Genomic DNA, 21238 nt, shown 5'->3' with positions numbered 1-21238 from the left:
GATATCTGAAATATGTATTTAGAATAGTCACGTGTGTCAGACGCGTGTCACAAACTTAGGTCTATTATCGTCCAAGCATAAAATTGCGGAATCTCAGTGCATTATAACCAACGAAACGTTTATTTGCAAATGTAATTTATTCTTTCGTACGGTTACCTTTTTGAAAGCACGAGTTTTATTTCTATTCACGGGCGAAATTGCAGAAAATTTCTTTCACCGTAAAAGGAGAATTTTGTAGATCATTGAACGAAGAAACACGCGTATCTTTTAAGTACTTTTAACTCGAGACTATATTATCTATGTTCAATGTATACAAAAGGAATGCATCCAGTCAAACTTAGATGCGTTATTCGTCCATATTCATCGATCTTCTATTTATATCTGGTTTCGCTCTCTCTCTCTCTCTCTCTCTCTCTCTCTCTCTCTCGTTCTCTCTCTCACACACACATACATATCTGTCGTATATGTCGAGCAAAAAGACCGACTTTCTATGTTAATCGTTTTCGCGTGGTACGTCTTTGAAAAGAAAAAAAAAGTCATTCGCTTGGTCATGGTTACGTAAGAGTCAACGTTCACGAAATCGATGATAAATAATCGCAACGCGTTTATTGAGGCGACAATACGCGTTCTTTCTTCTTTTCAACGACGTTTAGAAAGCGATGCGTGTCTTAAAAGGAGATGCCTAAAGCGTAAGCCCTGTCTGACCGCGAATAACCACCTACTACTTGTACTCCGTATGTATGGACATTCAAATTTCTATTTCCTCGGAAATACGTGCGCGGAAGAATGACGTAGCTTCTCTTTTTTTTTCGAAACGAGAGAGAAAGAAAGACATAACAGAAGAGAGAGAGAGAGAGAGAGAGAGAAAGAGAGACAAAGAAAGAAAGAGAGAGGGAGAGAGAGATACATCGATTTTAATAAAAATAATTTGCGAATTAAATTACAATTTTTACATTACCGTTTTCATTGAAAATTTCTTTCTGAGCTTAAAAAAAAAATCTTTTATTACAATTTGGATTAAGAGAAAGACAGACAGAGAAAGAGAGAGAGAGAGAGAGAGAGAGAGAGAGAGAGAGAGAGAGAGATACATCGATTTTAATAAAAATAATTTGCGAATTAAATTACAATTTTTACATTACCGTTTTCGTTGAAAATTTCTTTCTGAATTAAAAAAAAAAAATAAATCTTTTATTACAATTTGGATTAAGAGTAAGAGAAAAAGAGAAAGACAGACAGAGAAAGAGAGAGAGAGAGTGAATTTCGTATGTTTGATTTTACTGAAAAAAATTAAATAATCGATAAGTACGATAAAACGGAATTCTCTATTTTTATTTTATATCTACCCCCCTCCCTCTCTCTCTCTTTCTCTCTCTTTCTCTTTCTCTCTCTTTCTCTTTCTCTCTTTCTATCGATCTGTTTATGCAGACAGTCTGGATATAATTCAGAATTAAAGGTCGGTTAGAGCAAAGTACGAGACGTTGTTTCGACTAAGTCATCTTGAGCTATACCTTCCGTTCGAGAAACAAAAGCCTTCTTTATGAACACCATTTTCTCTCTTGTACTTAGACGCATAAGTACATACACATACTTAGATCGATACATTACACCGTGTGTACTCTCTCTTACGCGTAAAATACACGTGCTAAGGACATGTATGGTGCCTACATATATCGATTTAACTCGAAGATCTTAAACGAGTCGACGATGCGTGTAAAAGGAAGAAGAAAGGAAGGAGTAAGAGAAAAAGGAAATGAACAAGAAAAAGAAGAAGAAAAAATATTCAAAATTTATGTACCCGCTTAAAGGATTCATCGAAAATTTACTTATGTTTCTCTTTCGTACGTGTGCCGTACTAAAAATAAATTTACGCGACGATTTTTTAATATAATCTACAATATATACATACATATATATATTTATTTATTTATTTATTTATTTATTTATTTATTTATTTATTTATGTATTTATTTATTTATGAACTATTCTTTTTAATCTTGCCTTGAAATCCTCCTACAAAAGATATACGGAATTAACAAAATAAATGTCGATCGATAAAATAGTACACGTGTAAAATAGAACATGTGATTCAATCGTTCCTATTATTAATGAAATTATGTAAATTATTTTCATCGTAACATCTTTCAGATAATAATCTTTTTACGATCATATTATGTATTTACATACTTATCCGATATTTTCATTGATAAAGAATACGAAATGATTTATTATATATATAAAAATTATCAATCTATTTACATAATTTATCATCTATTTACCATCCATACGAATGGTATCAATTCCTTTTTATTGATCGTAATTCTCGAAATTGTCGATCTCTTTTGAGAAAAATTTCTATCGTTTGAAAATCAAGAAATCATTTTTGCCAACTATTCCTCTTTATCTCGTAATTCGTAACAGGCTGCCCGAGTTAATGAACAAAATCCATGGAAACACGATAAACGACCGACATTTGGCATCGACGTAACTGGCCACTGATTGAGACTTAATTGATTTATTCGTGATTCGCGCCTAACTGCGTACTGATTAGGCCAAGCTTACACGAATCCGTGACACGACATGCGAATCGAGTTTCTCATCATCGATAAATGTTGTCATGATTTGCAATTTCTCCTTTTAGATATACGTACATCTACGTAATATATTATATTAATATAACATATTATCTCTATGTATTCCGTTTTCGAAAAGAGAAAAACAGAAATAGAGAGAGAGAGAGAGAGAGAGAGAGAGAGAGAGAGAGAGAGAGAGAGACTGACGAACAATTAATTAACCACGATTGATTACCTATCGTTCTCCGAACTTTTTTTTTTCATCTCTATCATCGACGTACTCGTATGAAATTCCCGAATTCCCCAAAATACGTGTTAATTACGGACAAACGTGAAAAACGAGAATAAACTTTTTTTTCTCTATTTCCTTTTTCCTGTTTTTTTTTTGTTTTTTTATTTTTTTATTTTTTTATTTTTTTTGTTTTTTTTTTGTCTTTTTTTTTTTTTTTTGATCTCAAAAAGAACTCGTAAAATTTCCGGCCCGTCCGAACAATTAAACCGAGATAAATCGGTCGATTTTCGTTTCGAATGCCGTTTCGAATTTGCTTTAAAATTCGTCTGCGATTTGTTCTCCTTCTTTGAAATAAAAATCCGTTAAACCAGACTAAATCATTTTGTAAGAGGGACATTAACATTTCTAGAATTTCGAAATTCTTTGCCTCGAGAATTTTTCATTGACTCCAACTCTTTTCATTCGAAACATGTATTCAACTCGATATACCTGCCTTCTGTTTTTTTTTTCTCGTCCTTTCTCTCTCTCTCTCTCTCTCTCTCTCTCTCTCTCTCTCTCTCTTTTCTTCCTTTTCTTCTTTTTTTCTGCCAGTCTCATTTTTTCCCTCCTTTTTTCTTCGTCTTTCTTTCCCTTTTATTTATTTTCTCTATTGAACCAGGCCGACGGTAAATAAAGTTTCGACGTTTTAGTTGAATTTTAGCTAGCAAGGAGTTTATATATTCCACGTGCACGCGCAATACGCAAATGCGCATAGACAGTAAAACGTACATACGCGCGTATTTTGTATGTGTGCGCGCGTATGTATATGCGTATATGTGTGACTGTAGATGAGTATGGATAGGTACGAGAGAGAAGCGTGTTTGAAATTTAAAGCTGCTCGAACGGCGATTCGAAGCGATGCGGTTGCATCGCAGTTCGCGCAAAGGACATTTGCGAATGGGCGTCGATTTACAAAGCCGAATCGCGCGGTAAACCGGCAGGCATTTCACTTTGTGATTTCTAAAACCACAATAGGAACACGCGCGTCGAGTGACGAGAGAATGATGTCTCGTTGGATCGTTCTCGGTTCGTTCATCACAGGACGATTCTTACGACAATAAAAAATTATCTATCTCTTTCGAACGATGAATCAATTATCAATTTAATTATCAACAAAAAAGAGTACAATTTTTACTGAAAAAATACTAATCAAAATCGATAGAAATTCGTATTGGATTTTGATACTACGTATCTAACTCCTTTCCATTACTAGAAAAAAATTTAATCTACGATTTTCAATGAAAAATACTAATCAAAATCGCTAGAGATTCGTATTCGATTTCGATACTTTATACTCAACCTGAATACTTGTAATTGATAGAAAAATATTAAATCTACGATTTTTAGTATAAAATACTAATCAAAATCGGTAGAGATTCGTATTCGATTTTGATACTACGTACCAAACTTCTTCTAATTAATAGAAAAAAATTAAATCTACGATTTTTAGTGCAAAATACTGATCAAAATCGGTAGAGATTCGTATTCGATTTCGATACTTTATACTCAATCTGAATACTTGTAATTTATAGAAAAAAATTAAATTCCTGAGGAACACAACGTAATAAATAAATTGACAGTGACATAGTAATTACTCGTCAAATTTGTTCAATAATATTAATTAACATACTAATTTCTTTTAACAAATTTATATAAATCTCGGACGAGCGTCGATCAATCTGCCCGCTTGAAAATTCTCTCTTAAATTATCGCGATCATTATCCTTGTCATCGTCGCTGTTATTATTATACACAAATGAAAAGATATAATTCTGGGTTATATCATCGAAAATAACGATCTGCTAACAATATTCTCGTACATGGATAATAACGTTAACAGGAATGGGTCATTGGCGTTAGATAATAATTATATTTATATAATATATAAATCGGTGGTCACCGATAGACAGATAATAATTATATTAAATTTAACGATGCCATTAAATGGACGAAGGGATTTCAAGTTTATCCTTTCATCAAAAGGGAATAAACGAACAGATTATTTCGTAAAGTATGGAAGGGTAAATCCGTGAATGAAAATCCAAACTCGTAAGACCCTTTCGAATGAGGACGATTAAATGGGAGGAGAAGAAGGAAGATCAGAAGAAGAAGAAGAAGAAGAAGAAGAAGAAGAAGGAGGAGGAAGAGAAGGGTGAAAGTCATGGTTCGAAATATAGCTACTTTCGCATGAATATTAAACCCTCTTAAAGTCGGTTCTCGTTAAACGAATCGTAAGTAGCCGTTTCGGTGAGAAGAATTACGATCTCGGTAATATAACGGCAAAGAATAAGATATTTTCGTTCTTTCATGGTGCCTGTGGTACGGCTGTACGAAAGGTTGTAGGGTGAGTCCTCTTCTGAAACGACGATTTGGATGGTATTACGCGGTAAGAATACATATCCTTCCCTGTAGTAAGCCGTTTCAAGCGAAATTCGTGTTTCGACCTCGCATTTTTCTCCGTTACGTGTCCCCGAAACGAATGGACGAAAAGAAAGTAGAGAAGGCGAAAGAAACGACGCCATACGAAGACGATCTTACACTCGCCGTTACCATAAACATAGTTCTTTTCTCTTCTCTTACTCCATCATGACGTTCTTAGAAAGAAACGGGAGAGAAAACTCTTTTGGCGTTTATCTTAACAGAAATCATTTCAATTCGAATGTTCTTTTACGAAACACCTATAATAAAATGTTAACGAGAAATTTGTATTATCTGATAAACATCGAAATCGTTAACAGTCGATTTAACAAATTTTCTTGATTATGAAAAGCTTATGAAAATATTAAAATATGATAATACTAATATATCTATTTTTCTTTTCTTTTGTGATTTGTAGATACGATAGGCACGATTTTTTTTTTTTTTTTTTTTTTCTTCGAGATCGTAAAACGTAGACGAGAAATTTTAATAGACACGAAAGTGTCTAATTAATGTCTTTAATAAATATAGAATTACTAATAATCGTTTGAAATATTTGCTCGATTAGAAAAATCTTATCGAGCTACATTAATATCATAAACGTATATCCACTTTCGTTTCGTCGTTGTTGTTTCTTTCTTTTCTGTACTTCGTTATAATGTCCGCCGTAGAGGAAAGCGAGAAATTAATTCGATATTTCTCTCTCGCACGAAGTGACGACATTAAAAGTGTAAACGTGAAAATTGAATACGCACAATTAAATTCTTTTAAATATCGCACGAGTTAAAACTCAAATTGAAAACTAATTGATTAAACGTTATAATTAAATACGACGTATTAAAAGACTATTATTCCCAGCCGTAAAAAGATACACGTATGAAAGGTTGCACAGTTCCAGGGCCGTTTACGAAGAACGAGTCGCATTCTGAGGTAAAAAAGGAGCACGTATTCCTTTGACCCCATAAGGAAAAGTTTCAAGTACCAAGATGGATTCCGTTGAACTTGGTCACGTAAAGTAAGAAGAGTTTGCCATATGTTCGAGCTTCTTTCCTATTTTTTTTCTTCTTTTCTTTTCTTTTCTTTTCTATTCCACTCCTTTCATTTTCTTCTCCTTCTTCTTTCTCCATTTTTTTTCCTTCTTCTTTTTCCTTTTCTTCCTTGCTCGTATTCTATCGAATACTTCTTCGAAGGTAGAGGAGACTCATTGATTTCCGCGCTACGTGACAAGCGCTCTCGACCGTGAGCATTTTCAGGATCGCAAGGTGGCTCGCGGAAAAACGGAATGGAGATACGGACTCATCCTCTTTCTTTCGCCTCATGTTAAAGCGACGCGCAGAGTGGATTGTCTTGTTTTCCAGCTCGCTAGAAGAACCGATATTTTTCGTTCGTAGAAGCTCCTCCGAACGATCGATCGCAAATTTTTTTTTCTCTTTTTCTTTCTTTTTTTTTTCTTTTTTTTTTTTTTTTTCCCTAAAGGTCTGATAAAAAATAAAGGATCTTCGACAAGGAAATTGTTTCATTTGAATGAGATTCAGATTCAGGGTTACTTAATTCGATTATCTCGAATTTAATTAAATAATAATAATAATAATAATAATAATAATAATAATAATAATAATAATAATAATAATAATAATAATAATAATAATAATAATTCAAGAATGAAGAGAATTGGAACATAGATGTATAAAAGGTTGATAAAAAGAAAATTGTCTTATATTATTATGTATAATATGATTATATAATAATATTAATAATTATAATTAATTAATTATCGTATCGACGATATTAAAAAACTCAATGTTACGTGATTACGCAGATCACAATTACTCAGGTTGTATTTAACCAAAATTTTGAAATTTCTTTACCGACACTTCGACGATCAAAATTATACTTCTTAATACGTAAAAAATAAAAAGAAAGAAAGAAAAGAGAAAGAGAACATGTAATTATTATAATTCCAGACTCTACAACGTTTGTCTGAAAATAATTATAGATTACAAAAATAAATCGATTTGTAGAAAATCGATTAACGTTCTAACGTAATTCGACGATAATTGTCTCACACAAATATCAACTCTTTCTTTTTCCTTTTTTTTTTTTAACAATGATTTAACATTCAAATGACTAACATTTCCCACTATATATATATATATATATATATATATATATATATATATACACACACACACCATATTCGTATTTTCTTAACTATCAATTCCTACTTCGAAATTACATAAATTTCTAATCGATTCGTAACAAGTTCCCTAGGTATTTGGATTGATGGGGAATGTACGTAGGAAAGACGATGGAAACTTGGTAGAATTGGTTCCCTGCGGGAAACAATTCGTTTCTCAAGTATCCTTCTCCGCAAAGCGATTTGTCCATTATTGTCCAGGACGAAGGCGTATTTGGCCGCACGCCGGAATTCCTGGATCGTTGTCGTCATCGCTCAGATAAAAAGAAAGAGGGAGAGAGAGAGAGACAGAGAGACAGAGAGAGAGAGAGACAGAGAGAGAGAGAGAGAGAGAGAGAGAGACAGAGAGAGAACGATGTAAACGCGACTTGAGAAACCGCGAATTGGCAGTCTGCTTTAGCTTCGTGCTTCGTACGTAGAACCATGAAACTACGCGGAGGCACGCAAAACGCTTCGAAACGGTTTAACAAGCGTACCGTCTTTGCCGCGTTTGGTGGACCGTGTCCAAGTAGTTGGCCACGGTCATTCGTTACTCTCTCTTTTTCTTTCTCTCTCTTTCTCTCTCTTTCTCTTTGTCTTTCTCTCTTTCTATGTCTCTCTCTTTTTCTCTTTCTTTTGTTTATCGTACGTGATCGATTTCTTTATCCGTTTTCCAACATTCGCTCCTATTACGCTTTCAAGAATAGAACAAGTAGTACATGCTAGAGGCTATTCAATAAGAAAATCGTATCAAAGGAAGAATAAGGAAGAAGACAAGAGATAAACAAAATTATGTTTCATCGTAACGGCGTATCTTAGAAAAGTCGTAGATAAACGTTTCACGGTTGGTGAAGTTTTTGAAAAATGATAAATTCCTGGCGCTTGTCATAGCGCGGAATTCAAATATTCTTTTAAAGAGAAGCTATAAATTTGATCGGTTGTGTACGTAACACACCAAGTGTCTCTCTCTCTCTCTCTCTCTCTCTCTCTCTCTCTCTCTCTCTCTCTCTCTCTCTGTCTTTCTACTTTCGGTTTACGAATAAACGCATCATCGTTTCCGCATCTCGGAAGTGCTAGAATATTTCGCGGAAATATATAAGATGCGCTTATGCTACAATATGGGGTTATTTACGATGTACGTAAGCTGCACACATAGAGACACGCTTGAACACATACAAATTTTCTATAGTCGTAAGTACGAAGTTGCGAAAAGGATATAGAAAGAGAAAGAAAGAATGAAAGAGAGAGAGAGAGAGAGAGAGAGAGAGAGAGAAATAAAGAATACGAGAGGAAAAGAGGAATTTAAAATATTTACATCTGGCGTACGAAGAGCACAAAGATAAGGACGTTTGCTCGCGAAACACTCGCACGACATCAGTAAACAAAACGTTTTACCCTAGACGTATCTCGGTGAACGTCTTTCCAGCCAGTACCTTTTCACAAAGTTCCTTTCTAAGCAGACTATGTCACCATGCCTGCCACGAGTATTCGTGATAATACGCTTAAGCAGGAAATTAAACGTCCTATTTAAACAAACTACATAATACCTTCTCTATTTTATTTACGTTAATTTATCATTATCAAAAAAAAAACGTTGTAGAACGACGATCGCGGATCTTCCTTCATAAACAATAATGATTTTTTTGACGAGTTACGAAAGTTTGTACTGTGAAATTTGTTGTAAGTCTATCTATCTAATATCTTCTTCGTTTAATTCTCGAATTAATATCCAAACGTATCTTTACTTTTCTCCTATCCTCTTCGTCTCTCCTTTCTTTTCTCTTTGTTTTTATTTCTTTTTTTTTTTTTTTTCTTTGCTTTTTTCTTTTTTATAAAGGTAATAAATTATAAACATCAATCCGTGTGTACGTGTGTACATACTTTTACGATCACGCGACGAACGTACTTACTCGCGTCTTTGGTTCGAGCGAAATGTTTCGGGATCAAAGATCTACGTATATTTAATTTTCTGATAAACAAGAAAGAGAAACAAAGACAACTTTTTGTATAACAAAGAAGATAGCGCAGAACGTATATAATATAAAGCAGTGATAAATACCAAATGAAAATGAAAAGGTTGAGCAAGATATTATAATTTCCCGAAGAGTTCTATTTTTCCGACGACGACGAATAACAAAGCAAATGTTTTCTCAATGCGCATTTCCTGAATTTATTCGTGGTCACGGCTGTTACAAGCTTGTGGAATTAATACGCTTTCGTATTTTTAATTAACATCGCATCGACGAGTCTCGTTAACCTCCGATATTACACAAACCCTCTGTCCCTTTCTATCGTCCCTTTCCCTTCATTCCTTCTACCTCTCTTCTCCTCACCATCCATTCCAATTTTCACGCATGCATATTCGTACCGATCATTGTTACACATATATCGAACGAACACTCGACGATTCGCTCGATATACTGATAAATGAATTAACTAATTAATTTAATGCGTTCGCCGTTTAATAATTTGATGAATTAAATTAACAGCTGAAAAATAAAGGATGCGCATGCTTAATGCGTACTCAACGGGGCTTACTCGACAGCAATTATTACATCGAGTTATTACAAAGTTCGCCGATAAATCGATCGGATTATCGACTGTTCTCTTATCTATAATAAAATATATTGATGGTTTTAATACGCGTTCCTTACCAAACTAATTTCGTGCTAATCGCTATACATATCACCTAAGATTCATAACTTTTTATATATAAAAGATATTGGAAAGCTTACTGTCATTATTTTCGTATTAGACTTTACTCTTATTAAAAAGTATACTTTTTAATCTTTCGAATGTGTTACGAAAGTCATTTTTAACAAGTTTTCTATATATTACGTGAAATTTCATGGCCGTGATCATTTCCGTAAACTTCTCGTTTCCGTTCTACGTAAATATTGTAATTTTTAACGAGTCTACGTTAGAATCTTACTTAAGTTATATTTTTTAATTGACATAATAACAATCCTATATACGTACTCTATTCCTTCTAATAAAATATAATCGATTGTTTGACAAAATAACGAATTTATCGAATTAAGTTTCTATCGATTTTGTATCATACATACCGATACTTTCATCCAATTAACATTAATCCCAGTTAACGTACATACATATATTATTTTACTGCGTATAACAGTTATACCGTTATACCGTTGATATAAAGAAAATTTCAAGAGACCATTAAATTTCGTTCTCCAGCGACGTTCGCTCCGCTACGACCTGACTGCGACTGATACGCTAAACAAAACAAATGGATTCAAAGCACAGAAGAAAGCAAAACATTGTTACGGTGACATCACGGCGTAAAATTCGAAATTGAAAATACGACCTTATCACGGAATATCTACGTAACGATACGAAAATAAAATAGAAACCAAGGATAATTCGAAATGTTTATATAATAATAAGATTTCGAGTGGAATAAAAAGCAAAATTTCTCGGATACGTTACGTTTGCTTTATAACATAATCGATCAACAATATCGATGGTTCGAAATCAGTAAATTTTCACGCGTGACGTGTGTGTCTGTCGGTCCCACTCCACCCTTTTCCATCCCCCTCCCCAACCCTACACTATCCTACGCTTTTCACCGATTATTTATTTTTCTCTTTCATTCGGAAATGACGCGGTGAGTATCGCAAAATTCATTCGACGGTTCGTGATTCACGCTGTACTACACACGCCTCTCATCAGGATCCGGAAGCTGGAGTAGTAGTAACCGGCGGCCGGGTCATAGTCGACGGTAGGATCAGCTCGAATGGGTGCTCTTAGTGATTACATTTGCAAGTCAAACGAGCTAGTCGACAAGATGGCAGAAATATATACATACCAACGTTTCTAGGTATATATGCATGTATTATATCTATAGATATCTGTGTATACGATATCTGTATAGATTCCAGTAAATACATTTGGACGTGTACGTGATATGTATGTGTACGTTTATATGTATTTGTGTATCTGTGTATATCTCTCTATCTCTCTCGCGCGCCCGTATATATGTATAAAGGAATGACCGATAAAACTTAAAAAAGAAGAAAGAAAAAATAAATAGAGAAAACGAAAAATGAGGAGAGAAAAAAGAGAGAGAGGGAATATCGCCGATGGAATTTGTTACCTTCTGCGAAAAAGTGTCGCAGACAGATCGGATTAGAAAGATAGAGAGAGAGAGAGAGAGAGAGAGAGGGAGAACTATCAAGGAGAATGAAGAAAGAGGAAAGACAAAGAAGGAGCTTTTATCTCACGAGTGGAGAACGCAGTAAAACGGGTCTCGTATGGAAAACAAAGAGTATCATTCGAACTGAACGTGTCCTTTTACTCTTTACGAAACTTGAGAAAAAGTTTAGGAAGAAAAAGAAAATGAGAGATCGTATGATGCAAAGAGAGAAAAGATAGAAATTTTTCTCTGAAGAAATGTCGACCTAAAATGTTCCATTATATCAATATGTCATTTCATTTTTGAGTAAAGATCGTTTGCTTTTTTTTCTTTTCTCTTTTCTTTTCTATTCTCTGTTTTTTCTTTTCTCAAGGAAACAATTATCTCGAGTAATCGAAAAATATAATGATCTGTTTGTTATGTACAGGGAGATTTTATTCGAGTCGATCATTTTAAATTAATCTACGAAGCTTACAAAAGCTTCTTCTCGAACGGCATGAAATTGATTTGTTCAAGGACAACGAAGATTTCATCGAACAAACGATCAAGTTAAATGATGGCATTTTGCATAAAGGAAAGGTATAAGATCGCTCGAGAAAGGAAAGTAGAAGTGTACTGGTGTTGGAAAGGTTGGCTGACAGGTTTATCCAGGGCCAGCTTCATTTTCAACCCTCGTCTGAATATAAAAGACAATTTAATTATAGGAGGATTTTCAAAGGGAAACTCATTCTCCTCTTACCGTCTTTTTCCGTAACCCTCCCGTTTATCTATCTGTCGACGTTCTGTCTTCTAAAAAAAAAAAAAAAGAAGAAGAAAAAAAAAGAAAAAATAATTATAATAAAAAATGAAAAATAAATAATTAAAAAATGTGCCGCTCTTAGAAAAAACAATAAAATTAACATGCAAATCGGTCGGAACTATTATAATATTATATATTATGTTGAATTTATCATTATGAAAGAATAAAATGTATTCTTTATGTAAAAATTTATATATTGTGTCATATAAAAAGTATATATTATATTACGTATGAGGTTATAGAAAAATCTATACTATTTGTCTACATACATACACACACACACACATATATATATATATATATTTGTATAACGTTAATATATAACGATATAATATAATTATACAATACACAGGGAATGCTCTATTCATCTTGACCACCTGAAATAACTACTTTATCTTTCATCGCAACATCAAAGAGTATATTTCAATTCGAAATTCACCTTTAAAGCCCTGCATAATGGATAATACGAATTTATTATGAACACACTCTCTGCTTTTGGAATATAACCTCTGTATGTGTATGTGCGCGCGCGTGTGTGTGTGTGTGTATGTGTGTGTGTGTAAATGTAAATGTAAGTGTAAGATAGGCTTACTCCTTCACAAACTAGAAGAGATAGTTCAGGTTCTTTTATAAGACTTGGGAAACAAAAGAAAGAAAATTAAAAAAATAAAAAAAGAAGAAGAAGAAAAAGAAAAAGAAAAAGAAAGGGAAAGAAAAGATAACAAAGAAATCCAAGCTCGCTAGAAGTTAATCGAGAAACGAGGCTGGTTAATAAAAGCTTCTAATACGAAAGTGATTATCGCGAAACGAAAAAAAGCTTCTAGCAGTATTGTATTTCAACGAAAGCTTAAATTTCCTTGTTATCTCTTCAGTCGGATCTAAATTCACTATACACATAAGATGAGTCAAGTGTTAATTGTATATAAGATGAATCATTTCTATAATTCAAATAATAATTTTTTTAATGACAAAGAATGGAATGAAAAATATAATTAAAATATGTTATAGGTAATTATATATTGTTAAAAATTTGTTTTCTTTATTTTTTATTTTTTCTTTTCAAAATAATATCAACTTTCAACTCGAAACAAGAAAATGTAAAGATATCGTTTCAAACGCGAACTATTTCATCCCCTGTATACACAATAAAGCGAAACCCGTGTGATATACAAGCACATACTCTCAAACAAGAATAGAAACAGATACAAAGAGAGAGAAGGCTGAAAATCAAGTACTTGAGGTGATCCAGATAAACGTAACACTTTGAATAGACGATACAGCTTCAACGCGTAGTATCGATAAAATTCTCTCTAGTAGCTCAAAACGAACTTCGTTTGAATACCAAAAAGAAAGGGAAAAAAATGAAGAAAAAGAGAAACGTATAGAAAAGAAACGACTAATTTTTGACGCAGTTTTACGCTAATTAAGTGAACATCGAAGCAAATAATGGATGCAGGTTGTTTTCATTTGCTTTACACGAAATTTGGAATTACCTCCATTCGGTTTAATTCCTAGGCTCATGAATAAAATAAACTTCGATTAAAAAATAATAGTTTGAAACGGAATGGATAGGAAAATAGAAAAGGATAAAAATAGCGAAGGTATGGTGTATACGAAATTTTAATAAAAACCTGTTTACCACTCCAGACCATCGAGAAGCAACCATCTACCGACGACCATCCACATCTTTTGACCTCATTTATTTTTTTCGTTTATACAACGTTCATGACTATAAAATCATAGCAAACACCGTATTGTTCTTCTTTCGCTTTCATAAATAATATGCGTAAGGCTAAAGTATCTATTTATTCTCAACATCAGTGTTGACAGATTCCTATTGAATTATTTATATTCTTCTATAGAATTCATTGAATATTTGTCTTTTTTTTTTGTTTTGTTTAATAACTAACATATGTAAGATTTATGAAGATATATCTTTATACATGTAAAAGAAAATATATATATATATATATATTCTTCGTTGTAATCATATGTGTGTGTGTGTGTGTGTGTGTATTACAACGAAGAAACATACGTTTATAGAAAACTATAATGAGTTTCACATTAATATATATATATATATAAATAAGTGTGTGCGTGTGGTGTACGTATGTGTGCATATATGCTTTACTGATAATTACATGCTAAGAGTAATACAATTAATGCTGCCATCCGCACACTCTTCTTTGTGGCGAAATAACTTATGAAAGTAAATTCGCATGAGAAAAAAAAACCTTTCCCTGTCTCTCTTTGTATGTACGTCTCTCATATGTATCTATTTATGTCATTCTCTTTCTCTCTCTCTCTTTCTCTTTCTCTTTCTCTCTCTTTCTCTTTCTCTCTCTCTCTCTCTCTCTCTCTCTCTCTCTCTCTCTCAACTTCTCCATGTAATCTACGTTCATAATTCGTTTCTTCTCTTACTCTTGATTTCAGACGAAAACATATACGTTTGTTGACATTTTTGTTCCATAGTGCTAATGATATTTTATTATTCGTAAATAGAGATAGACAAGAATGAAAGTATGAAAATAGAGCAAGTTCGTATGTGTGTGTGTTTGTGTGTGTGTGTGTGTGTGTGTAAACGAACGTGAACATTATTTTAATTAATGATCGAACAATGAGATATATGTGTATGAATAATGTAATCATAAAATTTTTCAGAACATTCATTTCAAAATAGATAAAAAATGGGTTAGTCAAAATGTTGGAATTTTCAGTAATTTATATCCGAATAAACGATACTAATATTTTTTACTGCCAAATTTCAACATCACTTATTTGCCATACTAATGGAGTACAGTGTCGTTTATTTAGTGTCAATATTTATTTATTGTTTATTTTCTTTAACGATTATTTATTTAGATAAAGAAAAAAGGAATTACTGAAAATTCCAGCATTATTTATTGACTATAATACATAGGGGAGAGTTGCAAAATACGTATCGATCACTTATTCGTATTTCATTAATTTTTCATTTATTTTATTGATGGTAAATATGTAAAATGATACATAGAAAAAAAGAAAACTATATAAATTAAATCTATTATATCGAATGGTGTTACAGTTAACAAGATCAGAAACTGTTGATATAACTTTGCCCAACTTGGACATGGTATAATAATTTAATAATTTTATTTAACAAAATAATTTGTAATAATTTAATAACGAAACTTTAACAAAAAAAATCTTATTTAATAATAGTGGCTTCGTTTAAATCGTCTTACATTATACCACAGAAGAAAAAAAGAAACCCACACAACAATTCTTTATATCTTTTATTTACGTTTTTTGTTACTGATTTTTCTTTTCTTTTTTTTTTTTTTAGAATATTTAACGTGTAATATATATTAGTGGTATATTAAACGTCACCATCAAATTACAATTTTAAATATTAACCAAACTAACTATATACTAAATATGATAAAAAGCATAAAATATTTCAAATATTTACAATGTAGACGAATCTCGTGCTTTTTTTTTTTTTGTAATATTTACAATGTAGACGGATTTTCATATATTTCTCAATGAAATAACTTCTTTATTACAAACATACGCGCGTGCCTACGCACGTAAGCTCTTCTATTTTCATCTATTTTGTTTTTTTTTAAAGGTATAAATTTCTTTATTTTTCTTTTCTTTTTTTTTCATGACACGCATTACGCCTAAGCTCGAGATAAATCTTTCTCTGCGAAACTACGTAGTCTCTCTCTCTCTCTCTCCCTCTCTCTCTCTCTCTCTCTCTCTCTCTCTCTCTCTCTCTCTCTCTCTCATTCACTACTCTACTCGATATCGAATGACTTTTTTTCTGTTCTTTCTTTATCATTCTACGCTGTTTTGGGTCGATTTTAAAATCCATGCACACAGACGGAATACAACAATCCTCTCTCTCCCCCTCCCCTCCTCACCAGGAAACCCGCTTGCAGTTCGAACTAAATCTTTTTATCGTTCGAACGAGTCCGTCGTCCTATTTACGCTCCAGCAAACAAATCAGATTAATCTACGGTCGTGGTGGCCTCGTAGATTCTCGTTCGTTTACCGAAAACGAACGAAAATGCGCTCGTAGCGTGCAAATTAACGCTCTAACATATACCCATATGTATGCGTGTAATATATATATATATATATATACGCGTGTGTAAAGTGCGTTATAAAATTACTGATTTAAATATTATACGTCTTATATTAAAACAAAAAAAAAGGAGAATTGACAAAAAAAAAAAAAAAACGACGAGAAACATGAGTCGAAGAATAAACGATTAACGAATTGAATCGCGAAAGCCATTTGCGTCATATGTTTTATCATTTCGATCAATCATTTTATCGTAAAAGGTATTCGATGTATGTAATATTTTTTGTTCAATTAATATCTTGAAAGGTAACCCTTAAAAAAAAAAAAAGAAAGAAAGAATGAAAACAAGAATAAAAACGAAAAGAAACAAGAAAAAAAATAGAAAGAAAAAAGAAGAAGAACCAAATTCGGATATGAATAAAGAGAGATAAGTGAAGACGTATAGATCAAAGATACAAAAAGAAAAAAAGAAAATACTTTCGATTCATGATTCGTAAACTATTTACCTTCTAAAACTATACATAAAAACAGATATTCTTCGCGTGATGGTCAAAAAGAAAAAAAGAAAAATGAAAAGAGGGTAGATCAAAAAGTATACGAAGAAACGATATAAAAGGGAAGAAAATAAAAGAGAGAAAAGTATGTTAACTTTTCGACGCTCGATTGGAATCACGCGAATCCGGAAGCGACTTTAATCGTGCAACTCAAACCAAAAGGCTAATTAACCATCCGACGGGATTCGATCGCACGTGTTCGGAAGAGAAAAAAAGAGAAAAAGAGAAAATACAGAGAGAAAAAAAAAGAGAGAGAGAGAGAGAGAAACAGATCGCATTGGAAACACAGCTAACAAAGTTTCCCCTATCCGGCACTGGTGGCGAACGCTTAATAAAAGCTAGCTCGAACGTAGCTGCTGCATGCGGATTTCACGAGGCTATTCTTTCCAGCTGATAGATGCCCACCGCTATGGATTCAAAGGCTCGCAGAAGCCCCTTTATTCATGACCGCCATTATTTCGGCCGGCATTTCTGTCCTCCCGATTCAGACCACGAAGGAGCCTGCTACTTCTCCCAATCCTCTTTCGTTCTTTTCCTCTCTCTCTCTCTCTCTCTCTCTCTCTCTTTCTCTTTCTCTTTCTCTCTTATATGGAATAGTAGGGATCATTTATATCTAGGAAAATCCGTTGAAAATCTCGCGAGATCGGCCTACAGGCTGATTTTCGCGTAGAGTCTGTAACAATAGGCATTATTAAATATTCGCTTGGGTTACAACGAATAGAGACAGAGAGAGAGAGAGAGAGAGAGAGAGAGAGAGAGAGAGAGAGAGAGAGATGGAGAGGGTAGAATAAAAGGGTTGGAGAGGGAGAAGGACAAAGACAGAGAGATGGTGGTAAAGCCTAGCGCGTGCAGTGTCATTTACATATAAATTGCTCGCCTAAAATCATACTCGCGTTTAATTTTCCGCTTCTAGGTGGTGCCACACACGTATTCTATCTCGTAGGCTCATCTATCCTTTCATACGAATTTAATTGGCTGAACGTGTCGCCTCGGTCTCCTTTAAATCATACGATGCGTGATTGCGTCGAAAGCAAATTCGCGTTACTCGTTCTGCTTAAATGACAGGTTAGCCTCGTTTAGGAGAATTACGAATGAAAATTCTCTATGTGCGTGTGCGTATTATGAAGATGGATGAGAATCTTAGAAGATCGTTTATGTAGGAGTAAAAGTGAAAGAGAAATGAAGAGAGAGAGGGAGAGAGAGAAGATGTAGCTTCCTTTCGTTATATACCTCATTATATTATCCCTCTATCTCTATTTATTCGAAAGACGATTAGGTACTCTCGCAAGCGTGTCTTGTGTGCTACCTCCTATTTCTCTATGTATATAACACAGATAAACTTCATTGCATGGATTAGTATTTCGAATCGAGCTAACTCGGGATGACTATTATCGGTTAGGTATTATCGGATCATTTTGTGTTCTCATTTTTTTTTTTTTCCTTCATAATAACACAGTATCACTAAATTGTTAGAGAGGATTAAAAAACTGAAAAAGGAAATATACATGCATGGTAGGAACGTAAGGTATAATACAAATATTATATTTCAACGTTGTAAATTTATAGATAAAAATACATCCAAGTAGAATAATTATAATCAGTAAATAATTATAAATTTAATTGGAGTACGAAATCTTCGTTATAAACCGTAAATATTGAGTCGAGTCGTTATTTAGCGGATATGTTATTAAAACTTTGTTTACGCGAATAAAATAAATAAAGATAATGGATAGTTAAGAGTAAACGTAGAGAAAATATCGATATACTGTAAAATAAAAAGAGTAACTAGCATAGGTGAAATGATACGTTGCTAGAATCGTTGAGAAAAAAAAATTGAAAAGAAAGAGAGAGAGAGAGAGAGAGAGAAAGAGAGAGAGGAGACAAAGAGATGAGACACGTTCGCATGATCATTGCACGCTTCATGAAAATTGCAACAAGGTCTACCCTTGCTCGTGCTTGCGTATTTCATATTTTACGATGTGTACAGGGGTCCATCACGAGAGCAAATAGAAAAAGGAGGATGGATGTATAGTAGTAGATATATATTACATACGCTTCTCTGTTTCTTCCTCTTTCCTTTTTCCTAATACTGAGAGAGGAGCAAACTCACCACGGTGCATTCTGAATTTCTGAGGAACGGTTAACGCGCCATACTCCTCGCTAACCGACGTTTTACGCGAAACCGTGCATAAGGCGCTAAAATGTACGTCTACCTATTCGTACCGGTACATAGTTTCTTATAAAAAGATATTATATACGTTCATACGTTCCATCCGGGTATGTAAGTTAACAATTTATTAGAATAAAATGACACTACTTATTTATAAATCAAGAAAAATTCTATCTGCATGTAATTTCTTCTTTATTATTTTTTTTTTTTTTTTATTATTTCTATCGAATCGAAATGAAAGTTTGTTTAATTATTTTTATTTGTATTCCGTTATTGATATATCGTTGATATCTTTAATGAATAAAGCAAAAAAAAAAAAAATCAAATTTTAGAATCGCTAGAAATCGATTTGAAATTGTCAAATAGTTTCAATTAACATAAACGTTAGATATCGTAGAATTAATATTTTAACGCTCATGACTACTACGCACGAGAAATATCGATATAATTCAATATCGATCTGTGTCTTTGTCTATATTTTTTTATAATTACAATTTGACTTTGTTTTAACTAAGACGTCATGCTTCACAGAGGAAAATATACACTAGCGATGAAATAAAACGATAAAAACAGAAATTTTGTTTATAAAATGTTTTATTTATTGTTTTCATCCATAAATAAGTATTTGTATATCTAAACAATCAATTAATTAAAAGGAAACATTACTTATTTATGAATCAATCATATAACTGTATTAAATTTAGTAAAACTAGGAACTCTGATTAATAAAATATCGTATGTATAAATAAGTATTGTTTTATTGTAATAAATTCCTTACTTATAAATAAAATCGTTTATGAATCGATCTAATAAATTAATTGACATGTTATCAACGTTCCTAAATAACTTATTTCCAATTCTAGTTAAAGATTCATTTATGATACGCGAACAAACGAACGATCGTATGTTTCGATCACTTCCTGATAATGTAAATCGCAAAATTATAACGTCTAGAAAAGATTCGTTCGTTCGCATAAATGTTATCCAAAAGAAAGAAAAAAAGAAAAAAAAAAAAAAAATCTATTGACATAAATCGAACAAAGAACCAAACAAAACCAATTCCTTTTATATTTTCTAATTTCATCAATTATATACATAAATCATATTTCGATAATGAAAAAAATCTTTTCTACGACGATCTTCAAATTAATCGATTGCATTAAGCTAACCGTAAAAACTGAACTTTGCATCGTATCTTAAAACTTTTCCTTCCGCAGACTCGCATTTTCAATTCGCGCTCGGTCGAACGTTTAAAAGGAAATTTGTCCGCGAGACATAATGTATACGCGAAAAGATAGATGCTCTCGCGTTCACCGAAGCGTTGTAGCTCGAAAATAAAACTACGACGTCGACTTTTCGGAGTATTTTATAAAGGAAAGAGAAATAGAATAAAAATAAAAAAAAAAAAGAGGAAGAAGAGCAGAGATAGAGAGATAAAGAGAAAGAGAGAGAGAGAGAGAGAGAATGAGAGAGAACGTTATGTCGAAGAATATTAAATTACGGGAAAGATCGTATAGTTCGTTGAACGATATAACAACGCTTCTTCTGAATTCTTAACGAACACCCATACGCGGCCGCCATGTTTAATGAGACAACCTATCGAACGCAAACGGAATTATGGTGGTTACATTAAAATGAGGTAACATATCAAAGGAACATCTCCTGGAAAAAAAAAGAAATACAAAAAAGAAAAAAAATCGATAAAATGATGTAACGAAAGATCTCGGGAATAAATAAAAAGAATTAGGTTATTTCAGTTTTCAATCTGATTCTCGAATTAAAATAGAATGCTACAGTAGTACCATCGAGTTTATGAAATAGTACTTGACATTAATATTACCATTTATATCCTATATAATGGAAAATATAGAAGAATTTTTTTTTTTCCTTTTTTCTTTTTTATACATATCTCATTTTGAATCTCAATATCTTTGTGTTGTACCTACTTTCCTTTACTCGCTTTCATCGGATTATTGAAATTATTTTTTCAATATTTTACTCGACGATTTACGAGAAATACGAAATTGAATTTGTTGTATCCATTGACTGTAAA

General features: G+C 32.9%; 1 protein-coding gene across 2 annotated transcripts in view; it reads right to left on the bottom strand.

Moving 5' to 3' along the window:
- Positions 1-21238, bottom strand: part of LOC122627684 (kielin/chordin-like protein) — a 307939-nt gene that overhangs the window by 223032 nt on the left and 63669 nt on the right. The gene's annotated exons all lie outside the window — the stretch shown is intronic.

Source organism: Vespula pensylvanica, chromosome 3 (assembly GCF_014466175.1).
Source record: "Vespula pensylvanica isolate Volc-1 chromosome 3, ASM1446617v1, whole genome shotgun sequence".
NCBI lineage: Eukaryota > Metazoa > Arthropoda > Insecta > Hymenoptera > Vespidae > Vespula > Vespula pensylvanica.
The sequence above is the reverse complement of the archived record's forward strand: the minus strand, read 5'-3'. Positions and strand labels throughout refer to the sequence as shown.